Consider the following 20,148-nt stretch of genomic DNA (forward strand, 5'->3'; position numbering starts at 1 on the left):
AAAATGCTGACCATACAAGAAAGATCTGACGGGAGTCCTCACTGGGCAAGGTCTTTGTGCTTGTTTGAAAGGTTTTGTGGTAAGGCCTTCTGCCAAATGACTTTGACAGTCTGCTTGGGGAGTGCTGTTGCCAGAATACCAGTTTTTAATTGACCCGGTCGATGTACTCCACCCTGTACTTGGTGTATGTCCTGGCTCTTCTGAATCATATTCCCAGCACCTTTGGGTAATTGGAGCTAACACTAAAGGGAAAAGAATCACTTGAACCGCTAGAAGTTGTTTTTATTTTAATGAAAATGTATTTATATTGATGCACAAATTAGAATTGGAGCCTCTGGAACTTGTTCTTTCTTGTCTTGTACTATTCTTTAAAATTTACTTTGACTTCCCACCTGACTTTGTGTTTCAAAACAGGATCCCTAAAAGTATCCTTGTTCACAATGGTCTTATCCAGGGGAATGCCAACTGAGTAACTGGCTGGTATCAAGCAGTTGTAGTTATACACCTTCAGAAAGCAATTGATCTTGGACCTCTTGGCTGCCTATTTCTCACCCACTTTATGAGGGTGATGATCAATGCAAGCAACAAGGACATGGCTGTAAGGCCTCTCAGAAGTCACATCATCAGTGTTTTTTACAATGACAGCTTTGCATCTAGTATAGCCTCGAGCCAGCACTGGAGCCACTTCCCCAGGTTTGCTGGTTCTATACATAGTAGTGTTAGCACATTTTGTACAAAGTACCACTGCTACTCATGTGGTCCCCTGGGGTAATACGTTGTTTGAGAAGCTTCCCCATTGGACACAGCCTCTCAGTGTCCAGTAGCAGGAAGGACCGTAGACTCTGGTCTTTCCTCACAGAACCTTTGCATTGGCTGCACGGAGCTTCAGTGCATCCCTCAGCATGTACTCCTGCCGCCTGGAGTGTACCAGTTGGCAACATTCCCTTTTGGACATCTCGCTGTGCTGGGAGACCAATAAGTTTCAGGCAGACCAAAGGGCATGGATGGGCATTGAATTTCGGGGTTGCTGTGTTAGCTGCAGCCTCCTACGTTCTGGGAAGAACATTAAAGTCAGAATAGATCAGAAGACTTTTCTTACCCATAAAGCTCAGGATGACACCATGTGCTGTCTTAGCCACTGAGCTGGTGGGGGCCACTGCAGAAAGCACATTTGAAAAACATTCATCCGGAAGAAATGCATAACTGCCTTGCACATTCCACTAACTTGTTTAATTTTACACAGCAGTCTGAATTTATTGCTTGGCAACAATGTTGCCACACAGATAATGTTATGATGGTAACAAAAAAGTTCATTTAAGCATATTTTCATAATCACACCAATGTGCTATCCCTTGGGACTGTGTAGCCTTTTCAATAAATTCTGTTAAAACGTGAACTGAGATGAATTATTATACCTTAGCAGAAAGAAAGGTGTTATGTAATCCTATGAACTGGAGTTTATAATATAAAGTACACATGGACTAGAGAGAGTTTCGCTATGAATCAAGAAGAGATTATGAAATACATCATAAACTGCAAGTGCCAAATTCTTGTGGCTTATATCTATCCTCTGAATACAAAGTGGTGTAACCCAGACTTTTTACTGGATTTATCACAACAGAATGACCAATAATCGTTTTCCTGCAGCAACACCGGTCTCATCCTGTGCAAACTGTCCACGTAAGCCTTATACCAGAGAGTTGAGCAATACAGCACTGAGGGACTACTGTGCTGTGTTTTCAATAAGTTACCACACAGAGGATCCATCGACTCTCTGACATGAATATAAATAATCTCAGTGCACTAATTTGAAGAAAAACAAGGAAAGTAACCCTGGTGTTTGAGCCAACATTTATGCCTTGGACACCATTGCTAAAACAGATTATCTGAAAATTATCACATTTATTTGGGAGCTTGTGTGTAAATTTCCTGCTGCATTTCCTACACTATTAACAGTAACTACATTCAAAACGTATTTTAGTGGTTTAAAGTGCTTTGGAACATCCTTAAGAGGAAATGATAGACCATAAATGCACTTTTTTATTTATGATATCTAACTTAGAAAAATAAGATCTTTATAAAAATTCCCGTTTCATCTTCTACCAATGCTGTCTGATTTGCTGAATATTTCCAGTATTTTCTGTTATATTTCTCATTTCCTTCAATTGGAGTATTTTGGTTTGTATTGCTACAGATTCCATCATTTTCTCACGGGAATTACACTAGGCAGTAGAGGAACCATTGAAGAATGTTGTAGTGCTAAATGGTTTCCTTTTAGGAACAAACCTGGATTATCTGTGGACTTTAGTAGTCATGAGGGGAACAAAGTGTGCACTTACCTTTTGGCTATCCCCTATACACATTATCTAGAGAAGGAGTTTGAGCAAGAAGCACAGAACAATGTCCCAGCAGTCAGGGAACAACAGAGCAGAAGAGTTGCCTTGAGTAGAGCGGCACCTCATCACCAAAAGACCTTCTTGCACTTGTGAACAGTTCTGCTTCCAGACGCTTTATTTCAGTAGAAAAGCAATCAGGAAGTTATAGCATCTGCTGGGCCATAACCTGTAACCTTGGTCCAGAGCTAGCATTAGGAGTATTGTGCCAATGAAGGTCATAATGAGGTAAAATTTTATGCCACAAGAAAATTCCAAAAGCACTACAGGAAATCCGTGCCATAAGCTTGAAAGATTTAAGGCAGGACCCAGGACAATAAAGCATTAAAGGGAAGAGCAATGAACCTGAGGGCAACTACCTTCATACAGTTACACTGGTCAATGGAAGATTGACTGGAAACTCATGTTTTAGGTATTTTCCTTCTTCTTCTTAGGCAGTCCCTCAGGATCGAGGATGGCCTGCTGTAGGTTCTGATATGGCTGATGAGGCCAATGTGGGACCCACAGACTCCACAACAGGTGAGGCAGGACGCACTTGACGGGGCAGGTGGGTGGGTAGTTTGAGAGGCGGTATGCTCCTTCCATTGTTTACACTGTGTAACGCTTGTCAGATCAACCAAAGAGAACACCACTGATCAGAATATAATCAAAATTTCTGGAGTAAGTTTTAAAATTAAGTAAATCTGTATGTTCTGCAACATTACGTAAGTCACGTTTCTATGGTGTGGTGGAGTGCTCAGAAAGTAAAATGTAGGCCTAGGAGTTCATCAATAAAACAGACAATGCACAGACAAAAGTAATTTAATGCTTCTGCAGATTCCTCTGCCTCCTCTGGGAGGACTCTAGCATCCCCCTCCCATCACTATAGCATGAGTTCATTCCTTGCCAACACTCCGAGGTAGCTGAAAGATTGCAAGTTGTATTGTGATTTAACCTTTTAAGTTGTTACCTGTTAAGCTCAAGACTGTGAGGAAAGACGCTACTAATGTGAAAAGTACGGTGCCTGACACTGGAGGTTCCTGAAACAGTGCTACATTAAGTAGCCTGCTGGTATTATACTGGAACTGCTGTTAACAAATTTTGTGAACTTTTTAAAGTAATATTAGGGAGATTGCTAACTCCAGTTTAATGCTAGGAAAATGACGCAGTTGAACTTCTAAGCTGTAGACTTTAAAAATATGTTTATGGCTGAAGACTGGAACAGCATTCTGGGAAACGGCAAGTGGGTGGCATTATCCTTCACCACTGATGTCTTCAGACTCTTGTCTTTCTGCCTGATGTCCAATCATTTCCCAGCTGTTTTCCCTCCTCCTGCTCTATTAACAGCCAGCCCATTGCCTACCTTACCAATTGCTTGTCCACTTTATGCCACAACCTGAGAGCTGCTTACCCAGGAATTCCTGGCTAATCCCTTGTCTCAGCAACTCCCAACCTGCTCATCCTCCTTCCTGCACCTGACTTCATCCCCACCTCCCCTTTATCCTCCACAATAAGGGAGCCAGAGAACAAAGAACCTTTGTGTACACAAAAATACAAAGCCTTTCAATTGCTCATGATGCCTTGGGCCTGGACACAACAGAATACATTTGCCGTGGGTCTATGTATAAAACTGTTAAACCCCCACCTCCAATATGGCATACCTGGCATGCTGTTGTTTAAGCACCAAACAATTTCATTAACCCAGGGTCTTTTCTGAGCATATGTGACAACACTTTGCCTTTGTGCCAGTGAATAAGTGCCAGGGAAACTCTGCAAGCAGACCCACAGCAAATAAACGGTCAGGAACCAGTCAGTGTCTCCACCTCTGAACATAGACTGCTATTCTCCTTCACTCTCAGTATTAGCTTTGTAAACTCCCCAATTCCTCCAAAAGATTCTGAAATTCTGAATTCTTGAGTTGCTGCCTGAATTGTAGCAGTCCAGGCAGGGGTAGCAGATGTAGCAGATGGAGGGGTATCTCAAATCAATAGATCAAAGGTAGAAATTTAATGGATTTTAGGATGGATGAGTCATGAAATCTTGTGGAGTTTAGCAAAACATCCAGTTAAGTATGCAAATTAATGTTTTAAGTTTATTTCCTCAGTTTCCACCATTTTGTCATCAAAATTACAGCCACTTTGCTCTTAATATATCCCATATATCCTCCAGATGTATGCCCCACTATTCCATCACAATTCTTAGCTTATGGTAAGTGTTTGGTTCCAAACAGTTGTTTCATGTAATGCCCCTCACATTCTTTCACTTGAGATGATCTTCTGAGGCAGTACCTTGTGGTCCATTCCAGTTCTGATGAGCGGAAGGTTCTTGTGAATAATTTCTTTTAATATGGGATAACCGTTATGCACCAGCTACAACACAATCATAGCAGAGCAACATTTTGATCCAATGGTAATGATATCTAAGATGACTAGTGGTCAGAATCTACTGCACAGACCTAGCACACATTAAACACACACACACACACACACACACACACACACACACACACACACACACACACACACACACAGAGTGACACACATGCACATGCACACACACAAATACATATGCTCTCATTCACTGCTTTTTCCTCAGCCCCTATCCTAATCCCCTCCCTCCAGTCTGATCCACATCTTCCAGTCTGAATAATGTCAACTACATATGCCCCTACTTTAAAAAGGACATCTGCTGACACTGTATCCTGGGGACTAGCAATGAATAGCCATGGATTGGTATGGAGAGGCTGCCAAAAAGGCTTAGCATCAAACAGCCGGGGTGTTTTGCACCTCTTACTCCAATCTGCCTAACACCAGCCCTCACAGGGGGCATCTTCCCAACGGGCTATGGTGACTCATTGTGATGGGAGGCAGAGTGCAGCAGAAGAAAGGGCAAGGTTCGCACCTGATTCTGAGTGCAGCAGCACTGTCTATAATGCATGCTACAATGACCCCTTTTGGTGCTGATTTTGATTGCATCCTCATTCCCGTGATCACATTCAGAGCACTAAGTACCAGTGTTACGGACTCAGTGAAAGTCCCTTTAAGATAGAGAGTGTGTGTGTATGTGTGTGTGGGGCGAGCTTACGTCAATAGAAGATAAAGGACGTAATGACGTTGTTGAAGAAGTCAGAAGAAGAAGAAGAAAGAGAGAGAGAGAAGGGAGAGAGACACCAGCCTGCTTGTTTTCTCTATCGATGGATGAGAAACAATAACTGTGTTTGCCACTGAAATCCATGTATGGAAGTTGGAAGTAATCCGGTGGAGTTCACTTTGTTGCTGACCTGTAGAAAGAAACAGGTATTTGTGTGTGGACGACCACGGTTCGGATGCTTTTCGGGGTGAGGAAGTCACTACCGAGTAAACACTGAAGTGTCGTTTGGGTTCCATCGTGGAACATTTGGATTTCGTATGTACTCTCTCTATGTTTTTCTACATCTACATCTTATCTTCAGACAACAGTGGTTGTTGAAGAAGCCCTTGCTCATGTTTCACCTTATGGCTTGCGGAACTGAACTTTAAGAACCATTCCGGAACTGGGATGTTTTGGACTTTGTCACACACACACACGAAGAGTTTAGTTTTGGGGTTAACGTTCGAGGTTTAACATTCTTGAATTCTAACATACTAACATTTTTTTTTTTACTTTTATTTTACGTATTATCATAAGTAGTGATTAATAAAATAGTTTTTAACACTGAATCATGCTCAGTGTGTTTCTTTTGTTGCTGGTTTGTGACAAAATTGGGGGCTCGTCCGGGATAGTTCCCAAGGTTAACGAGATTCGTCTGGGATAGTTCCCAAGGTTAACGAGTGTCGTCTGGGATTGTTCCCCAGATTGACAAGATTTGTTCGGGATTCAATCCAAAGATTTTTGAGGGAGGTCTGATAAATTCTTTTTAATTGGCTTGTGTGTGTGGAAACCAGCAGCAATGGATATTAAGGCATTTTTGGAGACACCAACCCAAAAGGGATTGGAGGTGGCGAAAAAGGATGATTTGATAAAGATTGCTACAAGGCTAAACCTTACAGAAGTAAAGCAGTCTATGAGAAAGGCAGATATTCAGAGACTGATAGCTGGCCATTATGTGGAAAAGAAGGTGTTTGAGAAGGAAGTGTTAAAACAGTTTCCTGGCAGTGAAATAGCAATTTCTGAGGCACAGGTGCAGCTGGCAAAGATAGAGGCTGAACGAGAACAAACCCAGTTAAAAATAGAGGCCGAACGAGAACAAAAGAAATTAGAAGCTGAACGAGAACAAAAGCTAACTCAGATGAAGATAGAGGCTGATCTAGCAATGAAGCAGATGGAATTGAAGAAGATGGAGCTGGATAACGAGGAGAAAAAGAGGCAGCATGAGTTACAAATGAAGCGTAGAACTTCGGAATCTGATTCTGATGATGATTTTTCAGCCAGCAGGGAGGTTCGATTAGTCCCTCCGTTTGAAGAAGATCAGGTTGATCAGTATTTCCAACATTTTGAAAAGGTTGCTGTGAGTTCAAACTGGCCAAGGAAAGGATGGGCTCTTATGGTACAGAGTGTGATTAAAGGTAAAGCTCAAAAAGCTTATTCTGCTTTGTCTGTTGAGGATGCAGCTGATTATACCAAGGCAAAACAAGCTATTTTGAAGGCCTATGAATTGGTCCCTGAGGCTTATAGACAAAAATTCAGAGACTTGAGGAAATCTGCAGATCAGACTTATATGGAATTTGCCAATGGAAAGAGAATATGTTTTGAACGATGGTGCCTGGCTAAAAATGTAGATGGGGATTACAATAAATTGACAGAATTGATACTAGTGGAAGACTTTAAAAGATGTGTTCCAGCTGAATTAACAACATATTTAAATGAAAAGGCAGTGGAAACTTTACAAGAAACTGCTAGGTTGGCAGATGATTATGCTTTAACCCATAAATCCAAATGGGGACAACCTAAAACCTTTCAAAAGAGTTACAAAGACAATCCAGGTAAACCAGAGATTAAATTGGGAGGTAATCAAAAAGGAAAAGATGAAAAGAAGCCAGGGCTGGAGAAACCTGTTGAGCGTACTTGTTATTACTGTAGGAAACCTGGCCACGTGATATCTAATTGTGCCCTTTTGAAGAAAAAGAAGGAAGCTGGGCCCAATGCTTGCTTTCAGGCAATTAAAAATCAAAAAGGTTTAGGAGATGCTGTTAAAGATCAGTCCTTGCAAGAGGGAAAAGCGGAAAAGTTGGAGAAGGTGAGAAAAGAATTCCGTTCGTATGTATCAGATGGTTTTGTTTCACTGAATGATGAGTTACCCCAGGTGCCAGTGAAAATTCTTAGAGATACTGGGGCTAGTCAATCTCTCTTGCTGGACAGTGTTTTAAATTTTGGTGAAGAAAGTGACACTGGTGAAGTAAATCTAGTACGAGGCGTTACAGGTGAGACCATGTCTGTCCCTTTTCACAGGGTGATTTTAAAGTCAAAGTTCGTAGAAGGACCAGTCGAGATAGGGATAAGACCTAGTCTGCCAGTGGAAGGAGTTTCTTTGTTATTGGGAATGACCTTGCAAATGGAGAAAGTGATCCTGTGGTACGGTTAACAACCAAACCAAGGATTGATGAGTCTGAGGATGATCCAGATGTTTACCCATCATGTGCGGTGACTCGAGCTAGAGCTAGAGAATTAGCCAAGACAGACAGTCCGGTGCAGTCCGATGTAGTTCCTTGTGACAGTCCTAAACAGGAAGAAAATTATGATGCCTTATCTGAGACTTTTCTGTCTTCACTGGAGGATCAACATCCTTATAGTGAGCCTGAATTTAAAGATTTGTCTTTGTCAAGGAAAGATTTTATGGTGGAACAGACAAAGGATCCTGAGTTGACAGAATTGAAAGAAAAAGCTCTCTCATGTGAGGAGATTGAGAAAGTGCCAACTGGATACTATGTCAAAAATGGAGTGTTAATGAGGAAATGGAGACCTCCTCATGTTCCTGTTACTGAGGAATGGGAAGTTATTCATCAGGTTGTTGTTCCAAAAGTTTATAGGGATGAGATTTTAAACCTGGCCCACAGTATGCCTTTGGGTGGTCATTTTGGTGTGAATAAAACTGTAGGGAAGATCTTGAAACAATTCTATTGGCCTGGTTTGAGAAAAGATGTGGTGATGTTTTGTCGAACCTGCCACACATGTCAGATGGTAGGTAAACCAAATCAAAAACCCCCTGTGGCTCCTTTGAAACCAATTCCTGCTTTTGGTGAACCCTTTTCGAAGGTGATTGTGGACTGTGTTGGCCCCTTACCAAAGTCTAAGACTGGAAATCAGTATTTGTTAACCATCATGTGTGCCACTTCTAGATTTCTAGAGGCAATACCCCTTAGAAATATTAAGGCCAAGACGGTGTCAAAGGCTCTTGTAAAATTTTTTACCTTGTTTGGTTTGCCAAAAGAAATCCAATCTGATCAAGGTAGTAATTTTATGTCAAAAATTTTTCAACAAATAGTCTATGAGCTGGGAGCAAAGCAGATTGTATCATCTGCATATCACCCAGAATCTCAAGGAGCTCTGGAGAGATTTCATTCTACTCTCAAAAATATGCTGAAGACTTATTGCTTTGAAAACACCAAGGATTGGGACGAAGGTATCCATTTACTTTTGTTTGCCGTTAGAGAATCGATCCAGGAGTCAATAGGATTTAGTCCGTTTGAGCTTGTGTTTGGACATCGGGTGAGAGGACCTTTGGAGTTGTTAAGAGAGCAATGGGTTAATGAGGAAGTTCACTTGAGTCTGTTGGACTATGTCCAAAAATTTAAAACTCGGTTGGAGAGAGTCTGCCAGCTAGCGAGAGAGAATCTGAAAACAAGCCAGATAAGAATGAAGACATATTTTGATAGACGTGCTCGGCCTAGGACATTCGCAGTGGGGCAAAAGGTGTTGGTATTTTTCCCTAGCCAAAATAATCCCTTGCAAGCTCGTTTTTCTGGACCCTATGTTATTGAATCTCGAGTGACTGATCTAACATATATAATCAAAACACCAGATAGACGCAAGAAAATACAACTCTGTCATGTAAACATGCTAAAACCTTATTATGAGAAGGATTCAGTTGTGGCCTTGGTGGATGGTGAAAAGGTTGTTTCTAGAATGCCTGATGTTGATGTTGAGGAAGGCCAATTTAGACCAAATATTGTTCCATCGAAACTAAAAAACCAAAATATCCTGGAGAACCTTGAAACGAAGTTGGACCATTTACAAGTTTCACAAAAACAACAGATGAGAGAATTAATTTTAAAATTTAAAAATCTGTTCCCAGATGTTCCAAACAGAACATCGATAATTACCCATGATGTTGATGTTGGGGATGCAAAACCAATCAAACAACACCCATATCGAATGAATGTGGAAAAAAGTAAACTTGTTGATCAGGAAATAAAATACATGTTGGAAATGATATTATTAGACATTCTACTTCAAATTGGAGTTCGCCCTGTGTTATTGTACCTAAACCTGATGGAACTGTTAGATTTTGCACAGATTACAGGAAAGTGAATGCTGTAACAAAGTCAGATGCTTACCCTATTCCTAGGGTGGATGATTGCATAGACAGAGTGGGAAAGGCAAAATTTCTTACAAAGATTGACCTATTAAAAGGGTACTGGTGTGTTCCATTAACCGATAGAGGACGGGAGATTTCAGCCTTTGTAACCCCTTCTGGATTGTATGAATACAATGTTTTGCCATTTGGAATGAAAAATGCTCCGGCAACATTTCAAAGAATGATTAATTCAGTGATTCATGGGTTAAAACATACAGATGCCTACATTGACGACTTAGTGACTGGGAATGATACTTGGGAGGATCACATCTCTGCGTTAGAAAGGTTGTTTGAAAGACTTTCCAAGGCTAACCTTACAGTTAACTTGGCTAAAAGTGAATTTGGCCATGCCACTGTGACGTATCTTGGTTATGTTGTAGGTCAAGGCAAGCAAGCTCCTGTTCAGGCAAAAGTTCAAGCAATATCTGAGTTCCCTATTCCCACAGGTACGAGGACTGTTAGAAGATTTTTGGGAATGGTTGGATATTATCGAAAATTTTGTAAACATTTTGCTGATATTGCTCTTCCCCTAACTAATCTTCTGAAGAAGGGAGTAAAGTTTGTTTGGACAGATTCTTGTCAAGAAGCATTTAAGAAGCTGAAAGCCATTTTATGCTACCATCCTGTGCTCAGAACACCTGACTTTGAAAAGCCATTTTCATTAGCAGTAGATGCCAGTGATGAAGCTGCAGGAGCTGTGTTGTTGCAGAAGGGTGACCTTGATGATATTGACCATCCTGTAGCTTACTTTTCAAAGAAATTTAATGAGCATCAAAAGAATTATTCCACCATAGAGAAAGAATTACTGTCACTTGTTTTAGCCTTGCAACATTTCAATGTATATGTTTGCACCGCTCAGAAACCATTGACTGTGTATACAGATCATAACCCATTGGTGTTTCTGAGCCGAGTCAAAAACAAGAACAGAAGGCTGTTAAACTGGAGTTTAATTTTGCAAGAGTTTGATCTCATGATAACTCACATTAAAGGCAAAGATAATGTGATTGCTGATTGTCTTTCCCGATGTTAAATGGGAAACATGTATCTGTACTAATCTGATAGTCTGTAGTTGTGTAGCATGATAATTATTAACATTACTAACTGTATGCGCGGTTAAAATTTTCTTGGGAAAATTTTTTTTTAGGTGGGAGGTGTTACGGACTCAGTGAAAGTCCCTTTAAGATAGAGAGTGTGTGTGTATGTGTGTGTGGGGCGAGCTTACGTCAATAGAAGATAAAGGACGTAATGACGTTGTTGAAGAAGTCAGAAGAAGAAGAAGAAAGAGAGAGAGAGAAGGGAGAGAGACACCAGCCTGCTTGTTTTCTCTATCGATGGATGAGAAACAATAACTGTGTTTGCCACTGAAATCCATGTATGGAAGTTGGAAGTAATCCGGTGGAGTTCACTTTGTTGCTGACCTGTAGAAAGAAACAGGTATTTGTGTGTGGACGACCACGGTTCGGATGCTTTTCGGGGTGAGGAAGTCACTACCGAGTAAACACTGAAGTGTCGTTTGGGTTCCATCGTGGAACATTTGGATTTCGTATGTACTCTCTCTATGTTTTTCTACATCTACATCTTATCTTCAGACAACGGTGGTTGTTGAAGAAGCCCTTGCTCATGTTTCACCTTATGGCTTGCGGAACTGAACTTTAAGAACCATTCCGGAACTGGGATGTTTTGGACTTTGTCACACACACACACGAAGAGTTTAGTTTTGGGGTTAACGTTCGAGGTTTAACATTCTTGAATTCTAACATACTAACATTTTTTTTTTACTTTTATTTTACGTATTATCATAAGTAGTGATTAATAAAATAGTTTTTAACACTGAATCATGCTCAGTGTGTTTCTTTTGTTGCTGGTTTGTGACACCAGTGTCTTAATAACAGGGTGGGGCATATTGCATGTGTCTATAAAGAACGTCACTGTCAGTAAAGACTATAGACCTAGGTTGCCTCAGATGCAGGGCAATGGGTTTGGACTTGTTATGTTGGGGTGCTATGTGTGTGGTAGGATCGGATAATGATAAGGTGGAAACAGGAATGTTGAATGGCACTTATTTCACACATGAGGAAGGTGATCAGGATCGTCTCATTTTTTTAAGCAGTCCAGTCCAGTTTGTGAGGTGGTGCACTCCTTCCACCACTTCTGCAAGGCTAGAGAAACAAAAGGACTGCAGAAGCTGGAATCTAGATGAAAAACACTATGATGCTGGAGGAACTCAGCAGGCCAGGCAGCATCCGTGGAGAAAAGCGGGTGGTCAATGTTTCAGGTCAGGATGCTTCCTGAGGACTGAGTCTGAAGGGTCCTGACCCAAAACATTGACTGCCTGCTTTTCTCCACAGATGCTGCCTGGCCTGCTGAGTTCCTCCAGCATCTTGTTGTTTTTTCATCGCGATCATTATGGTTGCTTTCATTGCATCAAACAATGTACTAAGTGCAATGTAAGATCATAACTACTGTAGTGGTTGATAAGAGATTTTAGTCTATGTTGAGTTTCATATCAATCTGTTGATTTTTAGACTGTGTGATGCAGCATATTCATAGTTATACATTGTTATAATTTTATATTGAAGTAACAACCGCAGAACAGCATGTGAGACCACATGTATCTGAAACTCATCTGGAGAATGATTCACTGGAATTATCAGTACCTGAAGTGGATATCTCTGAAATGTTTAGCACAGCTCACAGTGAAGAGTTTTGTAGTCAAGAAAAGTCTAAATTGAATTTATTGCCATATGCACAAGTACATGTACGCACAGGTGCAATGAAAAACTTACTTGCAGCAGCTTCACAGGCACAGAGCATCATATAAGCAGCATTCACAAGAAAAACATAAATTAATCATAAATTATACACAATTTTTACAAGAAAGAACACAATTCTAGTGTTGCTAAACTGTAGTGATTAGGGTTGTGCCGGTTGGTTCAAGAACTGAATGGTTGAAGGGAATTAGCTGTTCTTGAACCTAGTGGTGTGGGACTTCAGGCTTCTGTACTTCCTGGAAGATTAAGAGAGTGGGTGAATTTATGTTTAGTTATATTTACAACTGTGTATATGTAAAGACTTGGCTAATTGTATACTTCCACATTTATAAATAGGTAACTGGAAATGTAATTTAATGTGCACAGTTGACAGTTGTATGACTTTAATACTTTCTTTTATGGGGGAGCAGTGTAATTAAGGGTACCTTTAAGATCTGAGTGTACCATATGATATGACTTCTGATACATTGTTGTGCCAAACATTCCTCCAATAAAGGATGTTTTGTTTGTACTCTGCTATTTGCCTTAGTAAGCAGCAACAGTAAAGGACATTAGGTTGCTGCAATATGGAATTAAATTGTTAAATTGGCTGAAGATTGGTTTCTGTGATATTGGGGACCTCGGGGGTTGGGGGGGGTGGGATGGAGGCCAAAGTGAATTATCCTCCCATTATTTTTTTCTATGGATAGTTAAAAATATTCCAACCTTTTGTACTCCCTTATTGGGATCTGTCACCATTGATATCCTTGGAACCCTCCACCTCCCATTGGCAGATTAATCACCCACCATCATTTCTGGTGGATGGGGTCAGACAAAAGGGTTATATTTAATCCATTGGTCCATTGGTTGCCTAATCACTTAGTTCTGTCAATAGCTAATGCTTTTTTTTAGCATGCTTGTGCTTCAGTTTTGGCAGGTTGGCACCTCATTTTCAGGTATGCCTCGTTCTGCACCTTTTACATTCCTTTGGCTTGATTCTGGTATATATTTCTACTGCTCTGATGGTCCACTCTGTCTTAAGTAAGCCTAATTTTGAGCTGCCACTTCTGTTCTAAATCTATTCATTTCAGAATGATAGAAGGTTCCTCTTTGTGAAGATGGGGTTATCTCTACAAGGGCTATGTAGATGTCAGTCATCTCCAATACATCTGCGTAGATTGGTGAAGCAAGGTGGCTTTGAGCTTACTCCCTTATCACCTACCACTGGCCCAGTCAGGTAAATGTATCCTTCAATACCTGACTTGCTGTGGTCGTTAACCATGATCTTCTCCTTGGCATTTTTCTCCATATCAGATTGAACTACACTCATTCTCCACACAACTGTTAGAATTTTGTGGTACAATGGGTACTTCTTTTGAGAAATATTGTACTGGTTATTCAAAAGACCTGATAGAAGGCCTGAGAGAAGATTATAAAATTATAGGAGGCATAGATAGAGTAGACAGCCGGTATCTTTCTCCCAGGGTTGAAACATCTAATATTGGAGGGCATGCATCTAAGGTGAGAGGGGGAAAGTTCAAAGGAGATGTGCAGGGCAAGTTTTTTACACAGAGAATGGTGGGTGCTTGGAATGCACTGCCAGGATAGGTGGTGGAGGCAGATATGACAGAGGCATTTAAGAGGCTCTTAGATAAGTATGTGAATATGCAGAGAATGGAGGGTTATGGACCATGTGCAGGCAGAAGGGATTAATTAGGTGTTATTAGCTTAATTAGTTCAGCACAACATTGTGGGCTGAAGGGCCTATTCCTGTGCTCTACTGTTCTATGTTCTATGTTAAAACAAACAGTAAAATCCTGCAAATCATTGTAAGATTTAGCACATGCAACATGCTCAATATTCCCTTCAGTTTGGTTTCACCTGAAAAATTTCAATGTAATTCATATTAAAGTTGTAATTCTTTCATTTGCCCACTAGATGAAGCTTTGCAGAAAAAGCCCTCTTGTCTGATTTGCAGTAATTTTCTGATCAGTCTTGGGTTAACCAATCAGATTTTACAGAACCATCTGGAATCCCAGTTGACATTTGATGATACTTGTTACTGGGGCAGTGCTGTAATGTAGAATGGTTGTATTGTTCAAGCTGTAGTAATTTGTAAGGAGCATTTGAACTATTGTTTGTTTCAATGTTTATATCTCCAGATTAATAAATGGAATTTGTACAGTATCACTTTGAATTCCCAGAACTATCTTCACAAATGTTTTCAGAGCATGTTCCAGTTCACAAACTGGGGAGGGTCATATGTCTGCATTTTGATTGGATAACATAATTTCTCTTTTATATCATGGACTTCAATCCAGTATAAATTAGTTATATTTTAGGATGTGAAACATTGGCACTAGGTGAAGGATTTTTCTATGAGCTGTAGTTCAAAAGGGGGAAGCCATAAAAATGCAAAAACAAACACATTCAGAAACACAAAGAACATTGCTGAATCCTTAAACACATAATTTTATAGGTATTTTCATGCCTTTTAAACTTGCTTCCATATCTTGGTGAAGCAATTTCATAGACATTTAATGCTCAAAATAATTTGATTTTGACTAATTTACTTGTGAAAAAGTATGCTACCTCTAATGATTAAAGAAAGAAGAATTTTTGCACAGCTATAAATGTTGACAACTATTATCTTTACTTTCCGAGTACTAAAGACATTTTTTGAAACAGATAAGATGAAAATTACATGATGTTTGTTGATGTCTTGACAAATTGTACTCTAGAGTGAGAGGTGGGTGGGGGAGATTGGTAATTCAATCAGGGAGGAGGAGGGTTGGCGCAGAGAGAGAGAGAGAGAGAGAGAGAGAGAGAGAGAGAGAAGAAAAATGGACAGGAGGGCAGGAAGACCTGTTAAGAAGATTTGTAATCGGCCAAAAATCAAACTTATGTTTCTCGATAGATGAGTTAGGCACAAAGAATATAGATCCTAAATAATACTTGATGGAATGCATGTCTACGAGTGTGCAAGGAAATGGGAGTAACATTCGGATGAAGACAACAGACCAAAAGAAGCAAAACTGGAAATAAAGCCGCGAAGATCAATAGTCAAGGAAATGTGCAGTGGGGTAAAATAGGCAGAAAATTATGTTAACCTGAAGGGGTTAACGCCTTCTTACTTATTGATTCATATGACTTAACTAATGGAAGGTCTAAGACTTCCACAGTGATACTCAGTGGACAGGATCTGAAAGTACCTACCGTTTTTGTTATTGTTGACCCCAATCTAGTAGTTATTGCCTTTGTGCTGTACCAAGAAGCACAGAAAAATGTTGATTCTTTTTTTGATGAAATTTGATGTCTGAGTTCGCTATGCATTTTGAAATGGAATGTTTCACTACACATAGCATTTTTAATATATAATAGATGTTGTTCCATCAGTATTGTTGGTGGATCCAGAATGAAATGTACACTATTACAGGTTTAAAATCAAGTAGAAGTTGATCTTGTCAAATATAGCCATGCACAAACTTGTGGACTGCCATTATTACAGCATTTAGAACTCAAAGTAAAAACAGACAGAGGCTTATTTTTGTTATCTATTCTATTACATTCATTTAGACTATGAATAACACGATTAAAGAATGGTGCTCACTTTGAAGTTCAATAATTCCAAGTTTACTCTGGCAGCTTGTCCTGTAATAGTTAACCCACCAATATTCAGTATGACCTTAAAAAACAGACAAACTGTTAAAATGGGAGATCCCCTACAGGTTAGGTTGATTGCATTTACAAATTGGCAGCAGAGAATAGTGCCATGATTTTGGAAGCTTGAAGATAACAAAAAGAATGACAGCTATCTGGTTCACAAGAGGAGCAGGCTATTCAGTCTGACAGGCCTGTTCTGCTGATCATTTAGATTGTAGCTGAACTGTATCATGACTTCATCTTCGCATCTGGTGACCCAGTATCTGAGTTAGTAAATGAGTGTGCAGCATACAAACTAGATGAGTTTAGCTTGTTTCTAAGGGATCGCCTTCTCAAATGGTCATGCAGCAACAATTCCAGGTTGAAGTGATAGATGTATGTATACAAAACCTGAAAAGAGCAATTTTGAGGGGCATATGAACTATAGACAACAAGACCAACTTCCATCGAGTTTGATTTCTACGACAAAGTAGTTGGCCAATCATATCAATCAATCTCTCTCAATTAGTTTACAGCAGATCCAGACCAAGGCATACACATAAGATGCACCATTGAAAGCATCCTATCTGGATGTATCACGGCTTGATACAGCAACTGCTCTGCCCAGGTCAGCAAGAAGCTGCAGAGAGTTGTGGACACAGCCCAGTGCGTCACGGACACCAGACTTCCCTCCTTGGACTCTGTCTTTACCTCTCGTTGTCTTGGTGTAGCAGCCAGCATAATCAAAGACCCCACCCACCTGGGACATTCTCTCTTCTCTCCTCTTCCATCTGGTAGAAGATACAGATGCCTGACGGCACGTACCTTGTGACCTTGCACCTTATTGCACTGCACTTTCTCTGTAGCTGTGACACTTTACTCTGTACTGTTACTGTTTTTACCTGTACTACATCAATGCACTTTGTACTAACTCAAAGTAACTGCACTGTGTAATGAATTGGCCTGTACAATCGGTTTGTAAGACAAGCTTTTCACTGTACCTCTGTACAAGTGACAATAATAAACCAATACCAATACACAGGATTTTAAATATCACTGCTTTTGGAGGAGCACATTAAACATACTGTACATACATTAACATATATCTTCAACATGCTTAGTGATTATCAGGGTAATGGGTTTGGTGGAAGGTGATATCCTCCATGTTTCCCCTGCACCCCTGCCCCCACCCTTGCATGTCCCACTGGACTCAGACATGACCCTCAGAAAACCCCAGTGGTTTTGTGGTGGCTTATCTCACTACCTCAGTCAGGTCACATGTTGCTGAGAGGAAACTGCTCATAGCCTGCCTCCTTTGCCCATCTACTTGATATACTGCAGTACTGGCTACCATTACATTGACAGGCTTCCTGAGGTTGTTAACATTTTTCCTCATCTGCTTCCATATCCTCTGGTGTTTATCACAGCAAGTGACAGGTAACCACTCCTGCCAGACAGCCTAGATTTCTGTTGCTGAACTTCTGTCAACATCTTTGTTTAAAAGGCTCTTTCTCTGCCTCTTGATTGCCACCACTGAAAGAAAATCAAATGTCAAGGTAGCACAGTTTTGGTTATCATTAGAGGTAGAGTATTCCTAAGAACTAGTTATTATGAAAGGTACTTCTCATGCAATATCCAGACAAAAGTTTAATAAAACTAGACGGTATTTTGAGTTTAGAAATTTCACATACCCTAAAAGATCCTCATGTCAAGGTGCACGATGGCACTGTTAGTAGAACAACTCAGTCACTGCTCCAGTGACCTGAGTTTGATCCTGTCCTCTGATGCAGTCTGTGTGGAGTTTGTACATTCTCCCTGTAACTGTGTGGGTTTCCTCTGGGTGCTCTAGTTTTCTCTCACAGCTCAAAGGTTGGTAAGGTTAATTAGCCACTATAAATTACCCCAAATTTGTGAGTGGTAGGATCTGCGGGGATTTGACAGAAAAGTGGGAAGAATAAAATGGGATTAGTGTATGAGTAGTGTAAATGGATGCCTGATGGTTGGATCTGATTCTGTGCTGCATGACTCTATGACTCTATTTTAGCATTCCCATCTGTAAACATGTTTTTCTGGTGATTTGGACTTGGTAAGATGATTTCTTCAGATTGGGAATTAATTTACAATCATTACTAAGAGAGTGGGCCAATAGATCAAGAGATGCCTAGTTAATAATGTGTGGTATGTTCTGCCACAAAATTTTTGAGACAGAATCAATTGGAGAATTTCCGGGAGAACTGAATAAATGTTTGAAAATAGATGAAACATCGGTCTGCGTGGAATAGTGGGAGAGTGAGGTAAATTTTGGATTGGTCCAGCAAAGGAAAGGCATAGACAGAAACTTGCTGCCCTTTTTTCCATGCTGTACACTCTGTCATTCTAAAACATCCTGCAGATCCACTGTCTTCTGGTATAGGCTGTAGCAGCAGATCATAGAATCGTACAGTACAGAAACAGGTCCTTACGTTTCACCTTGTCCATGCTGACCATAATGCCTAACTATGCTAATCCCATTTGCCTGCATTAGGCCCATTTCCCGCTATCCTATCTATCCAAATGCCTTTTAAACGAAGTAATTGTAACTGTTTTGTACGGCTACAAAATGATGTACCAACTCTTATAGTCAATGCCTTGGCCAATGAAGGTAAGCATACCAAATATTTTCTTCACTACCCTATTCACCTATGTCAGCACTTTTAACCACCCATGGACTTGCACCCAAAGGTCCCTCTGAAAATGAATGCAGCTATGGTCCCTGCCATATATGTCCTAGCAGTATTTGACTTCCTAAATTGTACTACCTTGCATCTGACTGGATTAAATTCCATCTGCCACCATTCATCCCAACTTTCTAGCTGATCTATGTCCCATTGTATGCTTGGACTACCTTCTTTGCTATCTATGACTCCACTAATTTTCATGCAAACCTACTAACAAACCACCTACATTTTCATTGAGGTCATTTATACAAACAACCAAGGTCCTAGCACAAACCCCTGTATTACATCACTTGTTACAGACTTCCAGTCAGAGAAACACCCGTCCATCACCACCCCCTGCCTCCTATCACCAAGCTGATTTTGGATCCAGTTTGCCAACAGGCCTCAGAACCCTGTTCCTCAACCTTCTGGACCATCCTACCAAGTGGGACCTTGTCAAAAGCCTTAAAGTCCATGTAAGGCACGCCTACTGCTTTGACCCAATCAATTTTCTTAGTTACCTCCTCAAGTATCTCAGTCAAATTTGTAAGACATGATCTCCCCTGCACAAAACTATGCTGACTCCTCTAACCAGTCCCTGCCCTTCCAAGTGAACAAAAATCCTGTCCCCCAAATCTTCAACAACTTCCCTACCACTGATGTAAGGCTCACCAGTCTGTAGTTTCCAGACTTACTCATACTGTCCTTTTTGAACAAGGGAACAACATTGGCTGTCCTCCAGTCATCATATAATGGGATGGAAAGGGATATACCATTTCCCTCAGATAGCTCAACGTCCTTTAGAGGCCAGTAAGTGACTCAAAGAGGACACCCCACCACCTCCCCATGTTGGACATCCTCACCTCCAATTCAGGACACAGATTGCCACTGGGAATGCATAGGTCAATGGTAAAGAGGAATAGATAATATGCAAGAATGAATACTGACGCAGAACATAGTATCACCTATGTATCGCAGGAAGTGGGAAAATAAATTGGTATTATTGGAATTAGAATTGGTTTATTATTGTCACATGTACTGTGAAAAGCTTGTCTTGCATACTGTCATACAGATCAATTCATTACATAGTGCATTGAGGTAGTACAACGTAAAACAATAACAGAATGCAGAATAAA

The 20,148-nt window shown here is 40.5% G+C and overlaps 1 pseudogene; it reads right to left on the reverse strand.

Annotated features, from left to right (window-relative positions):
- Nucleotides 1-319: 319 nt before the first annotated feature.
- LOC127574431 (60S ribosomal protein L27-like) lies at nt 320-712 on the reverse strand (annotated as a pseudogene).
- Nucleotides 713-20,148: the final 19,436 nt, after the last annotated feature.

The sequence above is a fragment of the Pristis pectinata genome, chromosome 9 (assembly GCF_009764475.1).
Source record: "Pristis pectinata isolate sPriPec2 chromosome 9, sPriPec2.1.pri, whole genome shotgun sequence".
Taxonomy (NCBI): Eukaryota; Metazoa; Chordata; class Chondrichthyes; order Rhinopristiformes; family Pristidae; genus Pristis; species Pristis pectinata.